The 23,751-nt window shown below is 44.0% G+C and overlaps 1 long non-coding RNA gene across 1 annotated transcript in view; it reads right to left on the bottom strand.

Moving 5' to 3' along the window:
* The window catches only part of LOC138284514 (uncharacterized), a 38,905-nt gene extending 17,825 nt beyond the window's left edge, over positions 1 to 21,080 (bottom strand). Inside the window, exon 1 of the long non-coding RNA XR_011201415.1 lies at positions 20,943 to 21,080. This is a non-coding gene — a long non-coding RNA (uncharacterized lncRNA). The remainder of the gene's footprint in view (positions 1 to 20,942) is intronic.
* Between the last annotated feature and the right edge of the window lie 2,671 nt (positions 21,081 to 23,751).

The following is a 23,751-nucleotide window of genomic DNA, read 5'->3' as shown; positions in this document are numbered from 1 at the left end:
GATTACAAGTCCCTAAGAGCCTGTGGTGGTGCCATGCCCAGGAAACCCGCGCCGGCTATAATGACCTTCCGCCCAACAGATGAACAGCACAGGCAGGCGCGGAGAGAGCATGCTCCCGGGGGCCTTGTGGAGCTGGCTGTGCCGTACATCACCATAAATGACTATGTCTTTGACCTTGACACTCCGCACACACTAAGCACAAAATGTCCCAGTAAATGTGAGGTCACATTACTGGCAGCTGGGAGGTTCATTGCAATGAGGTCACTGAATACCACAATGTAAATAAAGTTTATCGTTTGTGCCAGTTGCCAGTAATTTGAGTCTAAATTTATTGGGTATTTTTGTTGCTCTGAGAATTCCAATTATCTCCTGGTTGTATATTACTGTTTAATTTGCTTGTTTACTTGAAGCTCATTTTGAGTAATGTGCTGACGAGGATACATAATCTGTACCGAACGTCTACTATGGATGGGCTGCAGTGGTTATACTTTTTGTGTCTGTTAATCTCTATTTGCAACAAAGTAACACGACTTGGGCAATGCGCTGCAAAAGTAATATATTCTTGACTGATTTCTAACTTGCTAAATAGATACACAGAGGCGAAGTGCTCAAAATGGCCCATGCATTGGGGAGCCTCTGCGAAGAGAGAAGCATATGTGCAACAAATGCTTATGTTGTATCCCTCGGTGTTGTATATTGTTACTAAGTGTTCACACTAATAAAATGCATGTTTTACCTTCAAAATTCACCTAAAGTTCTCTCATTCTTGACGCACTATCCCGTTTAGAACTTTCAAAACTTCCTGCGTGGACATATTCACAGTTGCGGCTGCCACTCAACGGGGATGGTGGGGTGGGGTGAACCAAGAGTGTGGGGAGGGGGTGAAATGGCAGGGAATTTTTTTCTCCAAAAAGCTCACCTGTGGGGGCGATGCGTTCGTCTACCTTCCCTCCTCTTCCTGTTCCCAGGCTCCGAGCCAATCACGATGCCGCTGTCAAGAGCAACAGCAGCGTCGTGATTGGTCTGGCGAGGCCTGCTTCGCCACTCAGACTAGGAATTATAGCCTTGGCATGCTCTCCACTCAGGTGTGCTATACAGGTGGGTAGAGAACATGCAAAGTGTGCATGTCTTTTTGGTCAGCCCAACATGGCCAGCCAAACAGACATGAGCACTTTGTGTGCACATAGCCCTCCTCCAGCCCCCCTCCCTCTAGCCCAGCCTCGCCACGCCCATTGTCCCAGGAAAAATAAAATGATATTAAAGTAACGTTATTATCATTTTATTTTTCCTTTCCCCGCAATCCAGTGGAGCAAGGCTCCTCCACCTTAGCAGGGGAACCGTCCCTACTTATTCATAGCCAACATACACACAAACTGCAAAACTGTCACTAGTTTACTCTGCAATGGTAGGCCACTGAATATTGAACCGACAATATCAGTTGATCAGAATATCTAAGACAAATTTTTGAAAATAAATATTGACAGGTAAGTGTGTCTAGATTTTCTATACCGAACTCCACATATATGTACCTATGTGGTACAAATATCTGCAAGTACATAGGTGTGAAGTTAGGAATGGTAACTCTATACTTTCTTATATGCACTTACCTTTAAATATTTTATCCCTCAATATTCAGTCCTCCATATTCTTACACCACGATTTTAATGGTGTTGAAATTAAGTATTCAGCATGGAAAAAACTGCTATTTTAGTTTGTGAAATGAGCAACCCACATGAAATAGTAAACCAGACTGTTGTGCCTCTGAAGTGGGAAAGTGTTCCTACAATACTACTCTTACCCAGGGTCAAATCGAGGCATAATGGAAGCCTAGGCTAGCAGCGTCTCCTGCACTCCTCTCCCATATGTTGAACTTTTGAACACTTTTTAGGTCTGGCCTAGAACCATCTTTAGTTATCTGAATTATCTGACTAAACTGATGCTGAAAAGCACACCCATATAGAGAGAGAGAGAGAGAGAGAGAGGAAATATTTATACATACAAAGAGGATCTTGAGATTACCCATCCTCAACCATTAGTCTTATCAACTGTCATTCACTTTTGGCTTCCGCCCACCACTCCATACAACATGGAACAACTGATCATCCCCATTCTTTTGCACTATGAGTGATAAAAACTTTCAATTGTTCTTGATTTCATGTGCACATCTGCCTGAAAAGAAGTGCTCTTCGATACTTTTTTCCTTCCCATTCTTTTCCCTTTTCAGTGTTTTAGTCATTCTTTTGTGTTGAACTATGTTTTCAATGAAATGCATTAAAGCCAATAGTACCCTTTATTTGCAACACTGAGAATCACATTTTCCTGTCATGTGCATTAAATATAAAAAGGATCGCTATTCCTGTTCTAGAAACACCCGTCTGCTTGGAAGCACACTAACTATCCTATTAAAATGACATGCAATGGCTGGTATTTTCTTTTCAATTGTATTTCTGTATTGCAAGCATGTGATCATCGCATTAAGGGGGGGTGACATTTTTATATATATGTATTTTAGAAATAGTCTCAGAAATAAAGTAAAATTAAAATGGAACCATTGCTCCAGTTTACCAACAACAAAATGATTGACTTGCCAAAGTTTGTTTAAAAAAAACTTACATTTCATCTCTGTCACCCCAAAAGTCACTTGACCGCCGGTCACAATGTGTCCAACACAGGTCAGGCACTCTAAAAACATGCATGCCAGCCTGGCATCTTTTCAGTAGACTCAGGTAATTGTGGGAGCTACTGACATATGCTTGCTTATGTCTACACAGGGATCGATTTGCATATTTACAAACATATTTACATTTAAACAAAATAAGCTTAGTTCACTAAAATATACACAAGTATGGTTCTGGTATAATTGTAAATCCAGTGGAGGTAGTCAGTATAGGAAAGTAGCCTCTTTCTAGCTTGCTTCCACCCCCACCCCATCCCCATTTGGCCTGTTTGTCAGTGTATTTGACTGTGTTCACTGGGATCCTGCTAACAAGGATCCCAGTGACTGTGCTGTCCCCTCTAAATGTGGTTGTTGGTAACCTTTTCTACCCAAATTGCCATACCAGTGCCCCCATGTAAGTTTCTAGTATATGGTACCTAGGTACCCAGGGCATTGGGGTTCCAGGGGATCCCTATGGGCTGCAGCAGGTATTCTGCCACCCATAGGGAGCCCAGGCAAAGGGTTCTACAGGCCTGCCTTTGCAGTCTGCGTTAACCAGGTGCACGCACCCGGTTTTATTTCAGGTCACTGTAAGTCACCCCCAGTGGTAGGCCCTCTAAGCCCAGAGGGCAGGGTGCAGGTACCTGTGTGTGAGGGCACCCCTGCACTAGCAGAGGTGCCCCACAAACTCCAGCACCATTTTACTGGACTTCATGAGTGCGGGGACACCATTTTATGTATGTACTGGATGTAGGTCACTACCTATGTCCAGCTGCATAATGGTAACTCCGAACCTGGGCATGTTTGGTATCAAACATGTCGGAACCATACTCCAATGCAAGCATTGGAAGTATGATTCCTTGCACTTTAGGGGCTCCTTAGAGGACCCCCAACAATGCTACCACCAGCCTTACAGGGTTTCTCGGGTAGCCCAGCTGCTGCCACCCTCAGACAGGTTTCTGCCCTCCTGTTGCTTGATCTGATCAAGCCCACAAAGGCAGAATTAAGGTTTTCTTTGGGAGAGGGAGGTAAGACCATTTCCCTATGGAAATAGGTGGGACTGGCTTGTGAGGGGTAGCCCCCCCAAAGTCACTGGTTTGCTTTGAAGGGCACATTTGGTGCCCTCCATGCATAGACCAGTCCACACCAGTTCAGGGACCCCCCCAGTCCCTGCTCTGGTGCAAAACTGGATAATGGAAAGGTGAGTGACCACTCCCCTGTCCATCACCACCCCAGGGGTGGTGTCTAGAGCTCCTCCAGATGGTTCCTGTGTTCTGCCAACTTGTTTCCAAGGTTGGCAGGGAACTCTGGGAGCATCTGAGTGACCATGCCAGGAAGGTGATGTCAGATGCACCCTCTGATAGGTAGTTAGGTGTCCAAGCCCCCTCTTTGGGCTTTATAGGATCTTCCTCTGGGGTGGGTCCTCAGATTTGGCTTGCAAGACTCCAGCAGGACTCCACTGCAACCTTTACTTTAACTTCTAGCCTCGGGAACCACGACTGGACCCTCCAGGAACCTACAAGCTGCAGATCCACGAGGAAGACTCTTCTGCAACATTGTATCTGGACTCCTGACAGCTTTGCAACATTTCCCCGGCTGTGCATCCTAAGAAAACTGCAACACTACAGTCTGCACAAGAAGAAGAAGGAATTTTCCTTGGGGTGAAGGCATCACTACCCTGTAACTACAGGTACCTGGCTGCTCGGACAACCAGCTGCATGGATCTCCCCTTATCCTGAGTGGCGTGGGTCCTACATCACAGGTGGTGGCCCAGAGATTCACCCTTGGTCCTCTCTACCAACTGTCGCACTTTGGTAGTGTAAGTCCTTTCCACTCCATGCAAGATAGTATCCCCGTGCACCACGTCTTTTGCATCTGCCAAGGCCTGTTGCTTCACCTCCAAGGGGAACTTCAGGTGACGTGTAGCTCCAGCACTCCCTCCTGCAACTTCTAGACCTCTGCGTGGTCCTCCGGTTACGTGGGAGCAACTTCTGTGGTGCTGCATTGGCTGCTTCAGCAACTTCTGTGTCCCTGTCCTGTTGGAAACCTATGGGTGCTGCCTCTGCTTCTGTGGGCCTTCTGCGATGCGCAGGGTCCCCTCTGACTTCCTCTCCTGGGTAGAGTCCTCCTGGACCTTGCTAGTCCTCGGTAGCACCTCTTTTCCTCAAACCACATATTTGCCTTTACCAAGGCTTGTTGGTGGAAATCCTTCACCGGCACCCATCTGCAATCCAGCTTCTCTGGCTTCTGTGCTGCAGTGCTCACCTGTCTTCCTTCTTCGTCGACCAATTCCAAAAGGTGCCTCTGAGTGGGTAGTATCTCCTACTCTCCCTAGACTCCACAGACATTTCTGGACTTGGTCCCCTCTCTCCACAGGTCTCCATCTTCAGTTTTCCACTGCTGGTTCCTTGCAGGCTGTTCTGGGTGTCTTTATTTTCTTCTTTTCATCCTTTGGGGTGGTTTTGGGGAAATCCAGTGTTTTACTCATGCCTTTCTAGTCGCTGCAGTGTACTCCAATACTTACCTGTGTGGTTTCCTAGTACTCACAGCTCCCCTCTATGTGATTTACTTACCTAGGTGGGGACCCTGTGTTCACATTCTACTTGCATAATATATGGTTTGGGCTCCCCCTTGGGCTAATATTTTATGCCTCTTACTGTTTATTATTAGTATATATATATATATATATATATATATATATATATATATATATATATTGCATTTACTTACCTCCTATTGGAGGGTTGCCTATGTAGTATTTTCTGATTTTGTGTTCCAAAAATAAAGCACCTCTATTTTTGTACAACCAATTGTTTTCTTTCTTGTGTGTACGTACTGTGACTGTAGTGGTATTGCATGAGCTTTGCATGTCTCCTAGATAAGCCTTGGGTGCTCATCCACAGCTAGCTCTAGAGAGCCTGGCTTCTAGACACTGCCTACACTTCACTGAGAGGGGATACCCGGACCTGGTTTGAGGTGTAAGTACCATACAAGTCCTACAGTCAGGTACAACTATAGGCTCTAAATGAAAAACTCAAGTACAACTACAGTCTAAAATTTCAGCCCACACGCTCAGTTGTTACCAGATGGAACCTGGGGCGATACAGATAGCATGCAGCCCAGTGCGAGTACGGAAGCCAATTACATACTTGGCATACCTAAATATGTAGACAGTATGGTTTATATCGAGCGATCTGGAGAATTTTTCCTTTCAACATAAGCAGGGTGCTATGCAATCTACAGCATTTATGTCACAGTGTTTAAATGACCCTTAAATATCCTTTCAAGTAGGGATCAACGCGCAATACAAAAGCAGAATATAAAATTTAAAAAGATACATGAAAGTGAACTACAATCGACTCTGAACAAGAGTTCGTATTTTATTTACTTTTAGTATTTGAGCCATCTTTTGGCCACTTCCGAGTTGGTGTCATTGTTTTCCCCCGCAAGCCGAGGGAGCATCAGATAGTTTCTTGTGACAACACGAAAGTAGAAAAAGGCAAAACAAATTGCATCGTGTGCATACAAACACCAAACAATGAAATCATTCGAAGCCCCCGGCCCCCCTCCCCTCCTGAAAACTCACATGTACACTTCCTTTTTTGGTTTAGGCTAAACTTAGCAGATTCTATTGCACCTTGACACCTGCCAATCAATCAGTACAGTTACTCTGTTCAACTTCATCAATGCTATTCCTGTACTGCGGCAGGAAGAACTGCACCGCATACTTTTCGTGTCATTGCACAGAAAGCCTACAGGACACATTACAGCCTGTGTTTACTACATGGACATGTCTGCTTCTTATGGTGGCTTACATTTTACTAGCCTCAGACAGCTGCAGAACGGTGCCATACTCCGGCATTCTGCCAGTGGCTGTGTCTCTCATGTTAACAGACATGCAAGAACAAAAGCACAACCTTCTAACCTGTTGTCGTGCCCTGGGTGGCATACACATGGTTGCTATGGTTTATCATATCACCATTCTTCAAACAGATGCCTAGTTTGGGTTCCTACTGTGGTGGACCAGGCACAGTCAACACTACATCTCTCCTCTTGGTTATGGGCTGCTGTGTAGGCCTTCTTTCAAGTAACCCTCTGGATACTTTAAAAATCATTGCACTTGAGAACAATGACAATAAAGAAGATAGAGCCTCTTTTTATGAAATACGTCATCTCGCTATCCGCCAAAAACACTGAAGGGCGTAGCTACCATTGATGCAGCAGGAGCAGTGGCACTGATGCACAGTGCACTGAGTAGCCCATTGAACCTTAATAATTACTGAATTTTGCGAGGAAACAAATGGAGGAAGGGGACAGTGAAAAGAAGGCAGTGCTTAATTTGAGCAGGTGCTTGCATGTGGTGCCCACAGCCATTCTGAGGTCTGGCATGTTTCCTCATCAGACTTTCACCCTGAGCAAGAGGAAGGAGGAAGAGAAGGACGGAAAACAGTGACAAAGGAAGAAAGCAGGGATGAAAAACAACCTGCAAGAGTGAAATAATGAGGTGCGGTGGTGGAAGAAAGAAGCATGAGGTGAAATCAAGACTAAGCACCTTGGTATTGAGCAATCCCAAAATTCACCAGTTGGGGCTGTGGGCTTTTAGGAAAAACTTTGTTAAGGGCACTTATTATTTTACAAATTAAGCAATGAGTGAAAGTAGCTCTTCTTGAAGTAGTTACTAATAGTAATAGCGAGGGAAGCAAAAAAATAAAGTCGTCTAATCAAAGCCCATCCGTTACTGCTACAGATAGGGATGCGGAGGCCTGCATTTTGACAATTAGATTTTGGAATTTACTATGGGATAGTCAGAAAGCACCACTGAAATGTTAATACTAAGGGCCTCATTATGAGCCTGGCGGTCTTGAGACCGCCAGCCTCGTGGTGGATGTCAGGACCGCCACTGCTGTGGTGGTCCGACAGCCAAATTATGACCCTCGCGGACAGACCGCAAGGGTACCGCCGTCTCCACCGAGATCGGGCCAGCGACAATGCTGCCACCACTTTCCCGCTTGGCTGACAGGCGGAAATCTTGGTTTCTGCCGGTCAGCCCAGCGGGAAAGTCGTAATGGGCCCAGCGGAGAGGTTGCCAGTATGGCGGCAACCTCCACATCGGAAATTGGACAGAGTGGTCTTCCTGTTCGCCAAACTCATAATTAGGCCCTAAGAGTCTCATTAAATTAGAACTGAATGTGAGAGAAAAAGAATCCACAGTGCTGACATGGACAAGTGTACAGACACACACGCTGGTCATCATAGTGAGCAAAGTGATCCTCACAGAACATGGTGTTTGTATGGCTCATTTGTGCTTAACCAACACTATCCTGACTGATTTGGTTCTCTCTCTCTTTCTCTCTCGCTCTCACACACACACAGACACGTGCATGTACAGGCGCTGCAGGCGAAAGCACACAGACACACACACACACATATCTCCAAGACGCACAACCTTATATTTTGTCTGACAAAACCATTCTTGGATCAAAACTTACATACATAACCAGCCTTCGAGCCGTACCACAGACTTGCATCTCATTTCAAGTACTAAGGTAAGGTACATGCATATTCCATTTTTACCCTCTGCTACTTTGCCCTCTTTCCCATGTTACTCACTGAGAGGTCTTGAAATGCACTCATTCATTCTTGCAACAGTACCTCCCACACATGGGTATGGATGGTTGTTGCTGTTGATACCACATGGGGTGCTTAACACCATTCAAAGCAGTGGCAACGACGGCTGTTTACGCACTGTGATGACAAGGGCTGTCGCAGTCCTTTCATTACTTAGTGTTGACACTCAGCTGATGTCAAGGAGTACTTCGTTAAAGTTTTGTGTTTTTTTCTCGGTCGCCTGACTCTCCATGACAGTGATACTCTGAATATTTTTAAACATAATGGCATTGCAAGTGTGAGAGGCACTGTGAGAAATGGGAGCACATATCCGCATCTGTGCTATATAAGGCCCTCTACTCAAGCCAACAGCTCTACTTTGTAGACAAGGTCCCCATTCTTAGACAAGCACTTCCTAAAAAGAATACCTCACATTGTCACTCTTTTTAAGGCCAAACCACAGCCCCCTGGGGTGCCTTTTCAGCTGGCTTCCTGTTAGCAGAAGATCTAATTTAGCTCTGAAGCTGTTTAAAAAAATACCTGTTCTCAGCCTTCTGCAAATTATAAAGTCACCCACTTCTTCCTCTCTGTCCCTAAGAAAATCGAAAGGCTATGTGAATTAGGTACAGTCTCTGTTATCGGTGTCAGAATGTAACTTGTTTATTATAAACCATGTTGAAATTCCGCCGGCCGTCTTGTGTTCTGCAGTTCGCTTTCTGCACCTTCAAAGTGAGCTTAGGTTGACAAAGGCGCTATATAATTGACTGATATGATGTGAAATATATCATGTTTGTGTATCGTTCGAGACATTAAAGGTACTAGGGTGCTCCCTGTGGTAAGGTATTCATCCTTTGGAAGTCTTACATGGGGGAGTGAGTTCTCCCTTCCGTTGTCTCAGTCCTCAGTGGTTTGACTCTCGGTCCCACTAGGACACTGAAGATAGACCCCATTGACTGATATAAAAGATGACCTGTTGAGGATTGTTGATAAAGGAGTTGAAATCTGTCTTTGTTGGCACATATCCCGTCGGGATAGCCAGTCACTCTTGAAAGACCCAACCTTTGGGCTGGATTAAAGGTGTTCGGCAGCACCAAACTGGCCGTTCTGCCACCCTGACATGTTCCCCGGGTGCTGACAGAAAGAGCTGGGTGGCCATCAGAGATGGGTGGACAGCCATGACCACACCATTAAATAACCCGTGGCCTCATTTTAATCTCTGCCTCTTGCAGTGTGGCGTTTCAACCCTGTTCACCCATGGCTGGAGTTGCTTTCAGGCCTGGCACCTTGATACGGGCTCCTATAATATAAACTGAAATCTGGTGTTGTATATCATTCTTCTTATTATTATTGTAATGATGCTATTCAGAGGAACTTTTGTCAACATATGTTTGCATTTACCAAAACCCTGCTGACAAACTCCTCCTGCTTTTGGTATCTCAAGCAGCCACATTGCAGTCGAAGGCTAACTATCTGAAGCCCTTGTAAGCATGCATTGAAAATTCATTGCAGACAACCTAAAAAATAATTAATACATTTGGGTGAAGCAAATTCAAGTGGTGTCTTGGGCAATCCCTCAGGATCACAAACAAAGTCTTGAGCTTAGAAGATATACCAGACGAATGCCATTCCATGGTCCTCTCGAAATCAGACCAGCCCTTCAGGCAGAAAACACTGTAAGGCTGATCTCTTCTCAGAACTGTGACAGACGCCCCTCTCGAGGACCGGGCTAGGAACTGGAAGCAGGGCTAGCAGAAGTGATCCGTCCATCCATCCATCCATCCATTCTACTTATATCTCTGCTGAACCTGATGCAATAAACTCCAGGGACAGAGAGGCGACTGTGGCCTGCCACCCACCCCCTCCCCAAAAGAAATGCCACTCAGATACATGCGCCTTGCAGCATTGCATTTCTCCCATTCATGCCACACTGTACAATCCATTGCCACCTTGGGGTTATGTTCAGTTCCTGTAAGGAGCCAAGATTATTTGGATTGTGTCAACAAGCTTCACGAGCAAATCCCATTTAGAAAATATCAATATGCAAAAAAATATAATAAAGAAATATACACGAATGCTACCTTTTTCAAGAACGTGAAAGCAGGATCACACCCATTAATTATGTGTACCACAGACGTTCTCCATAAAATAAGATGAGGGTTCTGCTCTTCATCTATCTATGACCTGTATCCGGAGTCTGCTAAAAGTAGAGCCCTTTGTGGAGTGACAGGAGTTACATTATACAGCTGGCACCTGACACCAACTCACTTACAAGAAACCTTCGAATGGCACCGACTTAATTATATCTGACACTGCACCCGGCACATTATGCACTTTGACTTTCACTGGAACTGACATAAACATGTAACCTAAAACTGCAACTGACACATTTACGTTGGACATGTACCCACGATGACACACCAGCACTTTAATACCTTAAAAAGCTCAGTCCCACATGGCATCTCACTGCTGCTGAGGAGCTTTCTCCTGCGCGAGTAGAGCCCAAGCCGCCGATGTTTAAAAAAAGAGGAGCTTTAAAGACTAGTTTAAGAGAGGATGAATTTTGAACTTGAAAGGACTCCGAATTTGATAATGTGCACGGCTCTGGCACTGTAGATTAATCTCTAGTGTACCTAATAAAATTTGCATATAGAAAAATCAGGAATGAGACAAGTGGCAGTAAATGAAAAATCCAGCCGTAAATCAGTGCTGTCATTGCCATAGTGATGCAAATTTAAGAATTTAGGAAGTGTCTCTTCGAATCTGGATTTTCTAAACGTGAACAAGGATTTTCAAGATACTCTACTGGAAAAGGACTTGGGAATGCAAAGTAGGAAGTAACAAGGATGATGAGTACAGAAATGGAGACATCACTTCTGCGTACTTTGCTTGGAACACTAACATCTCTGTCAGCATGCTTTAGTCTTGACTTTAAAGTGCAGGCAAATTAACAAGTGATCCCCAGCCTTACAAATTATAGCAAAATCCAGAAGCATAGGGGTCAAGGCAGCTACAAGGAAGGGCATGATGAACAAAATGACACACCTGGTGGTCAACAGTCTGGTTTCAGGTCATTGAGTGGAACGGATTGCATCTGGTAAATTTAAGAGAAGACCACTTCATTACTTGATGAATGACATCAACCCACCCTGATCCTCTTTCATCTCTCTGCATTTTTTGACACCAAAGATGTTGTCCAACTGATAAGACTGAGTGAACGGGTAGGTGGAGCTGGGAAATTCTTACATTTGATCTGTTCTTTTCGCGTCAGACAGAGCCATAAAACATGTTTTGACTGTCTGAAGACTGCAATCTGCAGTATCATCCTTCTCTCCGAAGGTATTCAAAGTGTCCATGAACCTGTTGACACATGTGCTAGAGCAGTACAAATTGTGCTTCTGAAAGCACTCTGACAACTTCCAAACCCACATATGATGGGAGATCTGGGAGTCAGACTATTATCACAAATTGATGCACACATTACATTGGATGACAAAAGCTTCCTGTGGTTGCGCAATGAAAAGTCCAAGCCTTTTGTTGGGGTTGAGTCAGACCACAAGACATTGATTTTTGGAAAGCCTACTGGACTTAACTGATCACATTGAAAACAAAAATAAACTTCAAAATCATGTGTGATATCATACTTTCGTTTATATCAACTTGTTGTTTTTGTTAACCTTTAAATCAATGCAATGAGCAAAAGAGTGAATCTACAGAGGTACAAGCTCTGAAAATTCACCTCACCCATCTAATCACATCTGCTAGCCCCTGAGAGCATTGGTTATGGTCCATCAGCAAGTGTGCAGTAGAATTTACTAAACGCTTTCAAAACACATTGAAATAGGGCCATGGAAAACCTGCGCTGAATGAACTACGCTGGCTCCCAGTGGAGTCAATAATCACATTCAGGATATTATGCTTCATACACAAGCTGGGTGGAGCAAAGGCCTGGGGTTGCTGCAACAACTGCCAGTGCAAACTCTTGTGACTGACAGCTGAGAATCTCCATTTTGCCATATTCCACTTGATTCGTCAATGATCCGTAAGGTGGCACAATTGCTGGAGGGCATGGGACCCATACTTTAGAATGATCTGAGCTCGACCTAACCTTAAAATATCATCATTCTAAAACACTCTTAGAAACAAAACTACACAGACTGGCCTCAGTCGAGGCCTCTGCAGGCATGGTCAGCCACTGTGGGCTAACGAGTAAGAGTCCAGCCGTCTTGTTCAGTTGGATTATAATTGTTTTGGGTCTTCACTCACTAGTCATGCTGATTTGTGACTTATCTCCTTCTTAAAGAGTGCAGTAATAATGCATGTGCAAATGATCCCTGAAACTGAAGCTTTACTGGCCTGCTGTGCTCCTGCTCCTGACCTTGCCTGAATGAAAGCCCCCATTTAGGCCATGTAGCCCAGAGAATTACTGGTGATTGTGCCTGACAAGCATATTCCCTCTCTGCCCCAACTTTTAGTATTTTATGTTTTCTTCAGTAATTTTGCAGCTGCCGTGGTCCAGCACCCCGATGATTTGCTGGTAGAAAGATCAAAAGAGGCCCGTGCGGCCGGAGAGGAGCTCTTTGGGGTCTCTCTGTTGGTGTGGTTCAGAGGTCCTACCTCATGTCAAATGAGTTTGATAGCCCTGAGTTTGGTGCCACTTACACAACGACACTGAGATACCTTCATTTTGGGTGACTAACACCAATAATTGTAAACCCAGAAAGTTGGCTTAGTTTCCAGGACTATGAATACTGTTCAAATTCAAAATTATTGTCCAATTCCTTGGCAGGTTACCCTTCACCATCCCTCTTGAGATAGGTCATAGCAATTCACAGAGCTATCATCTTGAGCCCTAGTTATTACGGACCGCTATCCTCGCTTTCGAAGTACTTGGTGGCCTCTTCAACTGTGTCTGAGATATGTATCTTGTTCTGCATACTCACTTAACTAGGTGTGAAAGTTTATAGTCATTTGAAAAAACGTGATTGAATAGAGGAGGAATCCTAGGATAAATCAGAATAAATTACTGAGGAAATTGATTTACAGGTGGTTGTGTTAAAACTATGTTGAGAATAGTTGACTAAACAGAAAATCTATATGTAATATCCAAATCCTGACATGATCCTTTTTAAGGTTGTCTGGCTGTCATGTTTTCAGCACACCAACCATAGCACTGAAGTGTATGCCAGGAATGTATACACCAGGTCTGGTGAGAACACAATCTGCTATACCAAACTATCCGTCTAGTTTGTTGTTTCCAAGGAGTCTGGCGATAGAACCTTTATTCCAAATGTTTTCAAGTAGCCAATAAAGAGTGCTATACCAAACATTTTTAGAAATGTAGTGATCTAGCAATGTATTCTAGATTATGTATGCAATAGCACCAAAGAGAAATGTTGTTTCTGCTCAAATCACTTAGTCGCCCCAAATGGTTCGGTGCATCGTATGTTATTTGACCAGTAACATACTGACACTCACTGGTGTCCTGTTATATATGACATGCCATGAAGCTGCGTTGGCACTGATCTTTATCAGGTTTTCTTGCTGAAAATGTCCGTAGGCAAGCTAGGCAGCAGTGAACTGAGGCTACTAGGAATGTTTGCTGCAATTTGGTTTGTGAATAAAGGATATTATACAAATTATTTGAGTTAATACATATTGTGACAGGTACCATGAATATGGCACCTATTATGAAAATGGCACTATTGTGACATTATTTGAATAACTATATTTATAATAAATGATAGGATTATTTATCTTAATTTAATTATGCTACACACTAGGTTCATAATGAAATGATGTTGGGATGTATATTGGACGGACTTGAAGCTAGCATGGCGCTTCTAAAGATGATGACAGCACAACATGGACGTACGACAACCACATTGGGCTAGTGATCACACTTTTGAAAAATAAGGCAGCATTTTTGATCCGTATGATATTAATGGGACCAAGTGATTGCCTTTAATTAGCGATAAATGACTGATAGGACTTCTGTAATGGTTGGTGCCACTACCTCCCCTCTTCTCCTAAAGCAATATCTTCTCTGACACCTATATGTACTGGTCTAAATGGCTGTTCTGCTCCCAAATGCTTACTTAGAGCAGCATACTGGGAGCGGACATGGTTGAAGTACACGTCCTGTGCCAGACAAATACTACAGTGTCAAAATGCACTCAGGGCATGGTTTAAGACCACACTCATAGCCCAGTACCGAATGGCCATGGCCATGTCCAGCTGGTATTGAGGATGGGATACTGGTCCAATTAGATGGCTTTGTACACAGAGTAATGGCCAGTTGCCACTGCAATGATTTTGAATAGAGAAGCAAATTATGGCTAAGAGATGTAAGAAGGCGTGAAGGCAGTAAGATATAAAAAGGTTTCCCAATGTACAGACCACAAATCTTTTAAAGAATATATACAACACGCACAGGGAACCAATGCCCTTTCTTTATTTCTCCTCTGTTTTGTTCTTTTAATGGTTAATAGCAAAAGTATGCCTCAGATTTATGGATATTTTGTACAACCGAGCTTTAGAAATACATGTACATCTATTCATGCCAATAAAGCAGTATTGCTTTAACGTGCCCACAGTTGTTTTACATAGGGAAGCAAAACCACAACACCTCTTAATATTACTAGAAGTCTTTGCAGATGTTAATAGTGAGAAAAAGGCTATAGGATTAGATACCAAAAATGTTGTCTTATTCTTTGAAAGTGCCCTAATTATCCAAAAAGTATTATCATATACAAAGCATGAACTTGGATACTTGTAAAAATCATTCTTTCACCAGGTACTGTGAACATACATCCACAAATGTAATTAAAACTTCAGGATATGCCATTTTATTTTAAATAATATCAACTTATGGCTAAGTAGGTGTACCTTTGATCATGATTATTATCATTATTTAGATTACATAGTCACATTTCAGCCTTTTCTCTTTAGATAATAACAATAATAACACGCAGTAAGTGGCATATCAATGGTGCAGTGAGATTTTAATTTACTTTCGTTTTTTTATTTACTTTTACTTACTTTCTTTTATTGCACATCTTTACAACTAACCATTGCAGAGAAACAATCACCCTCCTACAAGTAATTTTGAATATCAAAATAAAGAAGAATAAGGACAAACATTCCAAATGTAGAAATGCAAAATAAAAATCACTTTAAATTAGAAGATGGCCACAAGAGAGATGCAGTGTAACATGAAAAGAAGTTCCAATAAATAAAAAACATACTTTCAAAAATGATAGAGAAGAAGGGGGAGAGGGGGTAATAGAATTCAGGATTCAGAGATCCAGAGGGAGGAGATAGAAGTGATATCCGCAGAGTAAACGTTGGAGGTGAGGTGGGGAAAAGGAGAACAGGGAATACAAGAGGTCAACTGGTGTTGAAAATCAAATTCCTGTGTAAAGAAACCAAGATGTGGAGTGTGAGGCAGAAGATGAAAGATGGAGATATGGGAAAGGAGGTAAGAGCAAACTGAATGCGAAGATGAGCAATTTAAAAAAGTTTTCCCAGAGGGTACAGAGAAGAGTCATAAAGTTAAAGGTTTGGGGGAAAAGAAGGGGCCGAAGTGTGATATATTTTGTGTTGCCATATATACTGAGGTAGTAGAAAGAGAATCATGATGTGGGTACACAAACAATAGGTGAGAAAGGGGGATCAAGAGAAAGCTCAAGAGAGACTAAGGATTTTGGTGGGGTTGTCTTAAGTTTTTTTTCCGGAAAGCTAGACGATCCCCAGTGCATCTTATCATTTTTATATATGATATCTCTTCTCTCTGTAGAATTACAGTATTTATGCCTAGTTATGGTCTAGAATTTCATTAATGATGCTTAGTCATAGACAAGATTCTGAGCATTTGTTGTTAATATATAATGGTAGCAAAGATACCTACCAATGATCAGTATCTCTATAAGCTTATTTATTCATTTGATACATAATGGGACATTAATGATTTATCACATGATAATATTAGTCATATCATATGTGATGTCATATGTGAGGTCACCTGTGAAGTTATTGAGGATATAATTTGTGATGTGATGTGTGACGTCTTGTGTAATGGATTGGGTGGAGGCTGTTTTTTTGTGGTCCTAAGCCTAATATTGTAATCAGCAAGAGTCTTTGGTAGCAGGGTCTAACTTGCAACCACCATGTGTTCCAAATGACCTTGGCCAAAGAGCCCACTGTGCGTGGCCTTTCGTCTTGTACTTTAGACTTGGATAAGGCTGTGGTCTTAAGCAATGCCCTGCACCCAATCCTTGTGCCCCCATGACCTGGCCTATGTCTGTGCAGTGCACGCTCCAGTCACATTGTGTTACCTGTGGCTATTCTCTGCTCACATTTCTCTAGGCTGCAAGGCCAGCCTTGCACCACATTTGGTCATGCAGAGTGTCCCTGGACAAGGTTCAGGGCCTTCAGATGGACGATGAATGCTGTGGTCACTGAGCACTTGCTACAGTTTGCCAAAGAGCCCTCTGTCTATGAACCTCAGTTGTGTTGAAGGCTGCGACCTTCAGTCATGCCCTGGCCCAGTCCATGTACCGCAAAACTGCTAGGAGTGATAGAAAAAACTAATGATTATCATGTGTCCTCCAAAGCACTTTAAAAAACGTCAAAGAATGTGGTAATCAAACTCCTAGTAAGAAGATACAAAGCCAGTTTGCAAATCCCTGGGAAACTGTCCTATCTCTATAAGTCCTAAAGCATGTTGGTAGAGTGGTTACAGGTGCGAAGACCTTACCCACTTAGTGTGGTATCCTTTGTCTTGGTGCTCTCTGTCTGGCACTGGTAATCTCTGTCTGGCACTGGTAATAATCTGATGAGTTAATCCTCCACCATTGTCCTTAGTGTCAATCTGGTCCCTCAAATGGTCTCTGGACTTTCGTATTGCTTTTTTGTGTCAAATTAGGATCTCCACAAAGGACAAAAACTTTGAAAAGATGTGGGGGTGTGCTAAAATATGTTTGAAGTCTCTCATTCAAATGAATAAAAACCTGAGTACCTGCGCTTAGACCATTCTGACTAAAACAGTTAACATGTTTCAGTGCCTACTATTGCCCAATGGTTGAAGCACATTCATCGGGACTACAAGTAAGAAGGATCCTAATGGTTAAACACAGTGGTGATAACCCTATACACATGGGGCCATTTCACTGAAATATTTCACTTTCCTCCTTCTGGCGGCTATTAAATCAAAGGATCATTCACTGCAAGGTAGTAACAAATGTATATGTTTGAAGGGGTGGGGCATCTCATTATTTAGGTTCAAAAGTCAGGCTCTTTGTAGATGTTGTCCTCTAGTGCAATCACCTCCGGCATTCATTAGAATGGCACCCATGTAACACAGAGCCTCCAGCACAGGGTCTTCTGCTTTGCATCAGAGGCTCTGTTTACCGGACATGGCATGCAGCCATGCCCTGCACCCACACACTATTGCTGCAAAGCCTACTACCCACGACCTTCAGCCATGAACAACAGATATGGTTACAGGCTCAGTCTTGTACCTTGAGAGCCAATAGCACATGGATTTGTGCTGTACGCAGCTAGCTCTGATCAGCTAGCCAGACCCTCTGTGCATTGTACTTTGCAACATCTCTAGATCCAAACACTAGCCAAGCGCCTTTTAAAATAATGTATTGTTTGAGTTTCTACAAAACTGGCTTTTTGCTCATTTCTCTAACCATGACTTCCAATTTACTGCTCTTGAATTTACCACGGTCTCAAGAGCCCTTCTCTAGCCACTTAAATCATGTAACTGGAGCAAAACTCCAAACCACTCAAATCATGTAACTGGAGCAAAACTTACGTGTGAAGGCAAATCAGACTCCTGCAGTTCGCAAACGTTTGAGAACAGCAAGCATGACAGGAGAAACAGCCATGTCAGATTTGTGTTTGGAATTTAAAAAAAACAAAAAACTCCGTTTTCTCAAACTATTTTCAAACACATCGACTATCTCACCAATAGCGTCATCTAACAACGTTTTTTAGTAATATTTTTATATAAATATTTCTACTGTAGTCTGTTACCGTAACTCTGTAGTTATGGTTAACCTGAATTTTCTATTGAAAGACCTTGGGCAATGCTGTACATGCTCTAGGAGCAGGGTCTGAGGCAGTCGGTTTCCCATACAAAGCACCTGTGTCTGACCATGGCAGTGCGCAGTGGGCTGTGAGTGTAGGCCATGACCTACGACAAAGCTCTCCACCTGTGACACCCACAGCCTGTGTCCAGTCCACAAATGCTCCCTCCGAGAACTTTAGAAGTGCAAAATTGCTCCATGAATTGTATCTTTTTAATTTGTTTTTGCAGATTCCGTTAATTTGCAGTCAAGAAACACATTTTAAAAATACATAAATAATCATGGTTCCTGGTCTTGAATACAAGGCTATGAATCCAACCTATAGTGTTGGCTTGTTACATTGAGGAATCGTTGAAAAAAAGAAAGCAGGTTTGTTTTTAGGTTGAGCATAGCAGTGCACAAGTGATGCCTTTCCAACATGTTGGTATGTATATGGGCTTTTAACCACGCCCACCGCATGCCCATCACTATCACTCGTTCATGGGCTTGCCCTTCAAAGTCCTTTAATTGGTAAATGCTTTATGTCCCTCCTTGGGGCCGTTTAGTTACACCTTGGACCTCCTCCCTTTTTCATGGCTAATTGCACTTATGCCAATATGTTTGACTGATTGTGAACTTCTTTTATCTTTTGTGAGCTGCTTCACTTGGATGCCCTGGAGCTTTGTGGCGCTTTGAATCAGCCAGCTTATGTGAAACTGTATTACTTTTCATTTTCAATTTATGTGGCAAGAAAAGTCCGGTTAGGAGTTGACAACCCAACGCTAATAGCTCCAACTCGAGCAAATGCGCGATCCATTGCATTGTAAATGCTTGTTTATTCTGTTGAGGGCTATATCCCCCCTTTGGGTAACCACCACATCCTTCCTGGGGTCGAAGGATGCTCCTCTTTCCCCTCGCACCTCCTCGTGCTCTTATCAGCATGAAGGCTTCGGTGCCTGGCATCTAGTAATGTTCCTTTATTCAACGAAGACCGTTTATTTTTAAAGTTCGAACTCGCGAATCCTCCACAGACACAGATTTGGAGAGCATTTATGAATTCACTACAACTGATTCCTTTAAATTCTGCCTCACATATTTTTGCATTCCAAATACCTCAAAAACTACAGAAGGGATTTACACCAAACCACAAAAGGATCTATGCTGGCTAAAGCCCTGTTTTTTAAACATGTTTGATGTAATTCCATTCCGCGGTGGACTGCAAAACGTCCTATAGCAGCTTAAATACAAAAACGTTTTATAACCCACCTTGTGCTTTTCTGTCCCTAAATAGGTCTGCTCAAACCTTAACTTTCCGACACTTACCTAGAGTGGGAGTGAGAGATAAAAAGAGACGAAGCGAAGGAGAGAGAAAGGGAGAGAGAGTGCTAGAGGTAGGGTAGTGATTTTATACTTTGAAAATCAATTGTTTTAAACATTTACGTCTGAAAATAGAAATAGGGCGCATCACAGAGAATTGGGTTTATTTTTTATAACGCGAAGAGTTTTTTTGGTTGCATTTCGAAGAGTGACTTCACAGGAGCTCATTTTATCCCACTCCCCCTCCTCCTTTCACCACCCTAAAAAACCTTTGCTGTATACTGTACTAAAAATACAGCACAGTCTCTCACTCATGTATAAAATACAATATTATTTTCCGGGTGGGTGTCATGAAGCCTGTTTGGCAAACATGTCAGTGAAAACAGATCTCTCCAGCAGTGCGAATGTTTTTTTTGAGAATCTTGGCAGAGGGTGAAGTGTATTTTGTAAGTTTGCGCCGATTTTGCGTCAAACGCTAAAAAAGTATAAATATGGGTCTTAGTTTGTAAAGGGGGTGTATTTCAAGGTATGCTCGCATTGTGTTTCACAAATGTGTCCGAAATAAGCAGGAAAACGTCTTTCATCTGGGTTGCACAGTTGTGCATATGTTTCATCCAAAAAAACAGACTTTGGCAACAATACTATGTGTGGAAAAAAAGTTAACAGCTCGAGCTGCATTTGTCAGGAGCAGCTCGTACACTTCTGAGGTATTGGAAACAGTTTGCAATAGTATAGAAAGAAATGTGAGTCTGGCTAAAGCGGTAAAACTGTGATTGTATTTTGAGATTAGTTCGGTAAAATAACTCCGGGATTAATACTACCTTCGCAGTCATCACCTGAAGGTCGCGTGCCGCCCGACCCTGTAGACGTGTCACCCTCCCAAGATTAATAATGTGCGTGTTTCAAAGTATGTGCGGATGCTCGCACACAAACACGCATACACGCGCCTGAAGTAAAAGCCGACGGAAAGCGCTTCTTGCATTAAAGAAGGCGCAGACTCTGTGTGGACTAGGGCTGCTAGCACCAGTGTCAAAAGGGTCGTCGCTACTAATCGTGCAGCAGGTGCAGTGGCAGCAATGCCCTGAGGAATGAGGGGCCCGATATACTCTAATAATTTATACATTTTACTACCACGCCTGAAGTCAAAGGGCCATTTTCCTTTTTTCCTCAGTGGCCCAAGGCATGCAAGCTACGCTACCGAGTGACAAAGAGACAAACGTGCAGTTCTATTCGCAACGTGCTCGGTGACGCCACTGGCGTGCGTTGTAAGGCAGATGGTAAAAGCTTACTGTGAGGAGGATGCTCCTGCTCCGTGCAGCGGACACTGGCTCCCTGAGACGAGTGTTCGCTTCTTCGCTGTTACAGCACTGAGATTGGTGATGGGGCAGGAGGAGGGGGCTACCTCACAGCATCTGCCACTCATCTTTATTGGGGATAGTGTGACATGGTCTGTTGGGACTAGGCTCGGGCCAGCCCCATTCCTTGAGGTCCGTTCTGCAGTACGCAATGCAGGGACCTGCAGTGGCGGGCGTGGCTTCGAGCATGCTACACGTCTGTCTCCCGTCTCATCTTATACAGAATGTATACCTGCTTCCACCGTGCCTTGGTTTTGGGGTTAGTGCATGCATGAATCATAAGGGTTTGGCAGCGTTTGTAAATTTTCAGCAGATTTGTGAAATTTTTGAAATTAACAGCTGATATTTCATCTTTGCCTGCTGAATTCTAGGCCGAATTAAAAACTATAGAAACACCACAGAGTAAGGAGGAATGTCTGGGCCGTCGAATTGCGACTACAGGGGATGCTACTAACATAGATTAGCATTGCAGCAGCACCTGACCCATTAACATTAATAGGAACTGAGACACGTCTAGCGCCACAGTTATGGAGATAATAACATCGTTTTCTGGACGTGAAAACCTACCTTGCGTCAATGAGATGCAAGGTAGACGTTCCCGTCCAGAAAAGGACGATATGGCCTTAGCGCCATATTTATCCCCCCATGCTAAAATCCAGCACGGGGGGATGGCGGCCTTAAATAATGGCATGCATTATGGGACCTGTAGGCATATTTCCATGGTCAGAGACCATGGAAAGAGCCCAGAGGTGGCCTTTCCTGGCACTAGGGACACCCTCACCCACCCCCACCCACACCAGAGGATGGGGGACCCATCCCAGGTAAATCCCTGTAAGTATTTTTTTAAATAGTTTTTTTCATGCCCGGGGGCCCTGACTGGCCCCAATGGCCATGCCCAGGGGACATTCATCCCCTTCGGCATGGCCATTTCGGAAGTGGGCATGGCTCCTGTCTTTACTAAAAGTGGACCCATGTCCATGGGGGTTGTGCGCCAGAAAATGGCACTACACTGCTTAGAGGCATTTTTTTGCCTCTAAACAGTGTAGCGCCATAATTCGGCACACAAGCTCCGGTTTCTCCTGCGCCTCCCCCACCCTCTCTGCGTCCTTTACAAGGACGCTAACAGGGCATTAGCACTGGCTAGCACCATTCCATAAATATGGCTCCCGGCCGGCGTCTTGGAATGGCGCTAACACAGTTTTGAGTGTAAAAGTATACATATGGGCCACAATTCTTTCAAATGGCAAATAACTCACCTGGCCCAGAACTGGGACCCTTTTCACGTTTTCCTCTTTTCCAGGGAGTTTAACGCCAATATTTACCACCTCCTGTGAGCATTTTATAAAAGTGTGCAGGTTCCCTGTGCAGGGTGTTAGGCAGTTTCGAAGAGGGCATACTAAAGGTGTAAAGGCAGTTGTCTCTCTGGGTAGTGCACTCTGTACTCCTTCATAGAGCTGATGTGGGGCGAACTTAGCATCTACTACAGCTCCCGCCCCTCTCCCTCCTAAAGTTTTTTCAAGTTGTAGATTCACACCTGGTAAAATTGGATCTGGTGTTTCAATGCCCAGATATTTCAGTCAATCAATTTGTATTTGTTGATCGCAGATTGTCAACTAAGAGGGTACCCAGGTGCTAACTGCGGGTCTTAGCCCTTTCCTGAAATCAGTCAGAGACGGTGTCATGCAGAGGTGGAGGGAAAGGGTGTTTTCAGGCCCTGGCGGCGAGATGGGAGAAGGAGCGTCCTCCGGCGTGGCAGCGGTATATGCAAGGGATCTTTCTGAGGGCGAGGTGTATGGAGAAAAGGTTCTTGGGTGGGTCGGTGGAAGTGAAGGTGGTGGTTCACATAGGTGGGTCTTTGGTCGTGGAGGGCTTTGTAGGTGTGGGTCAGGAGCTTGAAATGGCATCTCTTTTGGACCGGGAGCCAGTGGAGTATTTTCAGGTGCTGGGTGATGTGGGCTCCCTTGGGCAGGTCAAGGATCAGTCTGGTGGCTGTGTTCTGGATCATCTGGAGTCTTTGCATGAGTTTGGTGGTGATGCCTGCATAGAGTGCATTGCCGTAGTACAGTCGATTGGTGATGAGGGCCTGCATTACTGTCTTCTGGGTGTTAATGGGGAGCCACTTGAGGACCTTGCGGAGCATGTAGAAGCAGGCTGAGGAGACGGTGTTCACGACATTTCATGGAGAGTTTGCTGTCTAGGATGATGGAAAGGTTGTGGGCGTGGTCTTTCAGAGCGGGGGAGGGTCCGAGTTCTAATGGCCACCAGGAGTCGTTCCAGAGGGCAGTGTGTTTGCCAAAGATCGGGACTTCCGTCATGTCTGTGTTGCGCTTCAGGAAGTTGTCCTTCATCCATGCTAAGACGTATGTTATACAGTTGTGGAAGCCGGTCTTCATAGAGGTGAGGTCAGCTGAGATCGAGAGGATGAGATGGGTGTCATCGGTGTAGAAGATGATTTTGATGTTGTGCGATCTGACGATGTCTGCGAGTGGTGACATATAGATGTTGAAGAGTGTTGGAGTGAGGGATGAGCCTTGGAGGACGCCTCAGATGGTGTGTTTGGCTTGCGATTTGAAGGGAGGAAGGCGGACTATCTGGGTGCGATTCATGAGAAAGGATGCCATCCATCTCAGGGCGTCTTCTGTGATACCTATCTGGTGTAGGCGTTCAATGAGTGTGTGGTGGGAGACCGTGTCGAAGGCTGCAGAGAGGTCAAGCAGGATTAGGGCAGCTGATTTTCCTCTGT

The sequence above is a fragment of the Pleurodeles waltl genome, chromosome 1_1 (genome assembly GCF_031143425.1).
Source record: "Pleurodeles waltl isolate 20211129_DDA chromosome 1_1, aPleWal1.hap1.20221129, whole genome shotgun sequence".
Lineage (NCBI taxonomy): Eukaryota > Metazoa > Chordata > Amphibia > Caudata > Salamandridae > Pleurodeles > Pleurodeles waltl.
Note: the sequence above shows the minus strand (reverse complement) of the source record. Positions and strands in the feature narration are given on the sequence as shown.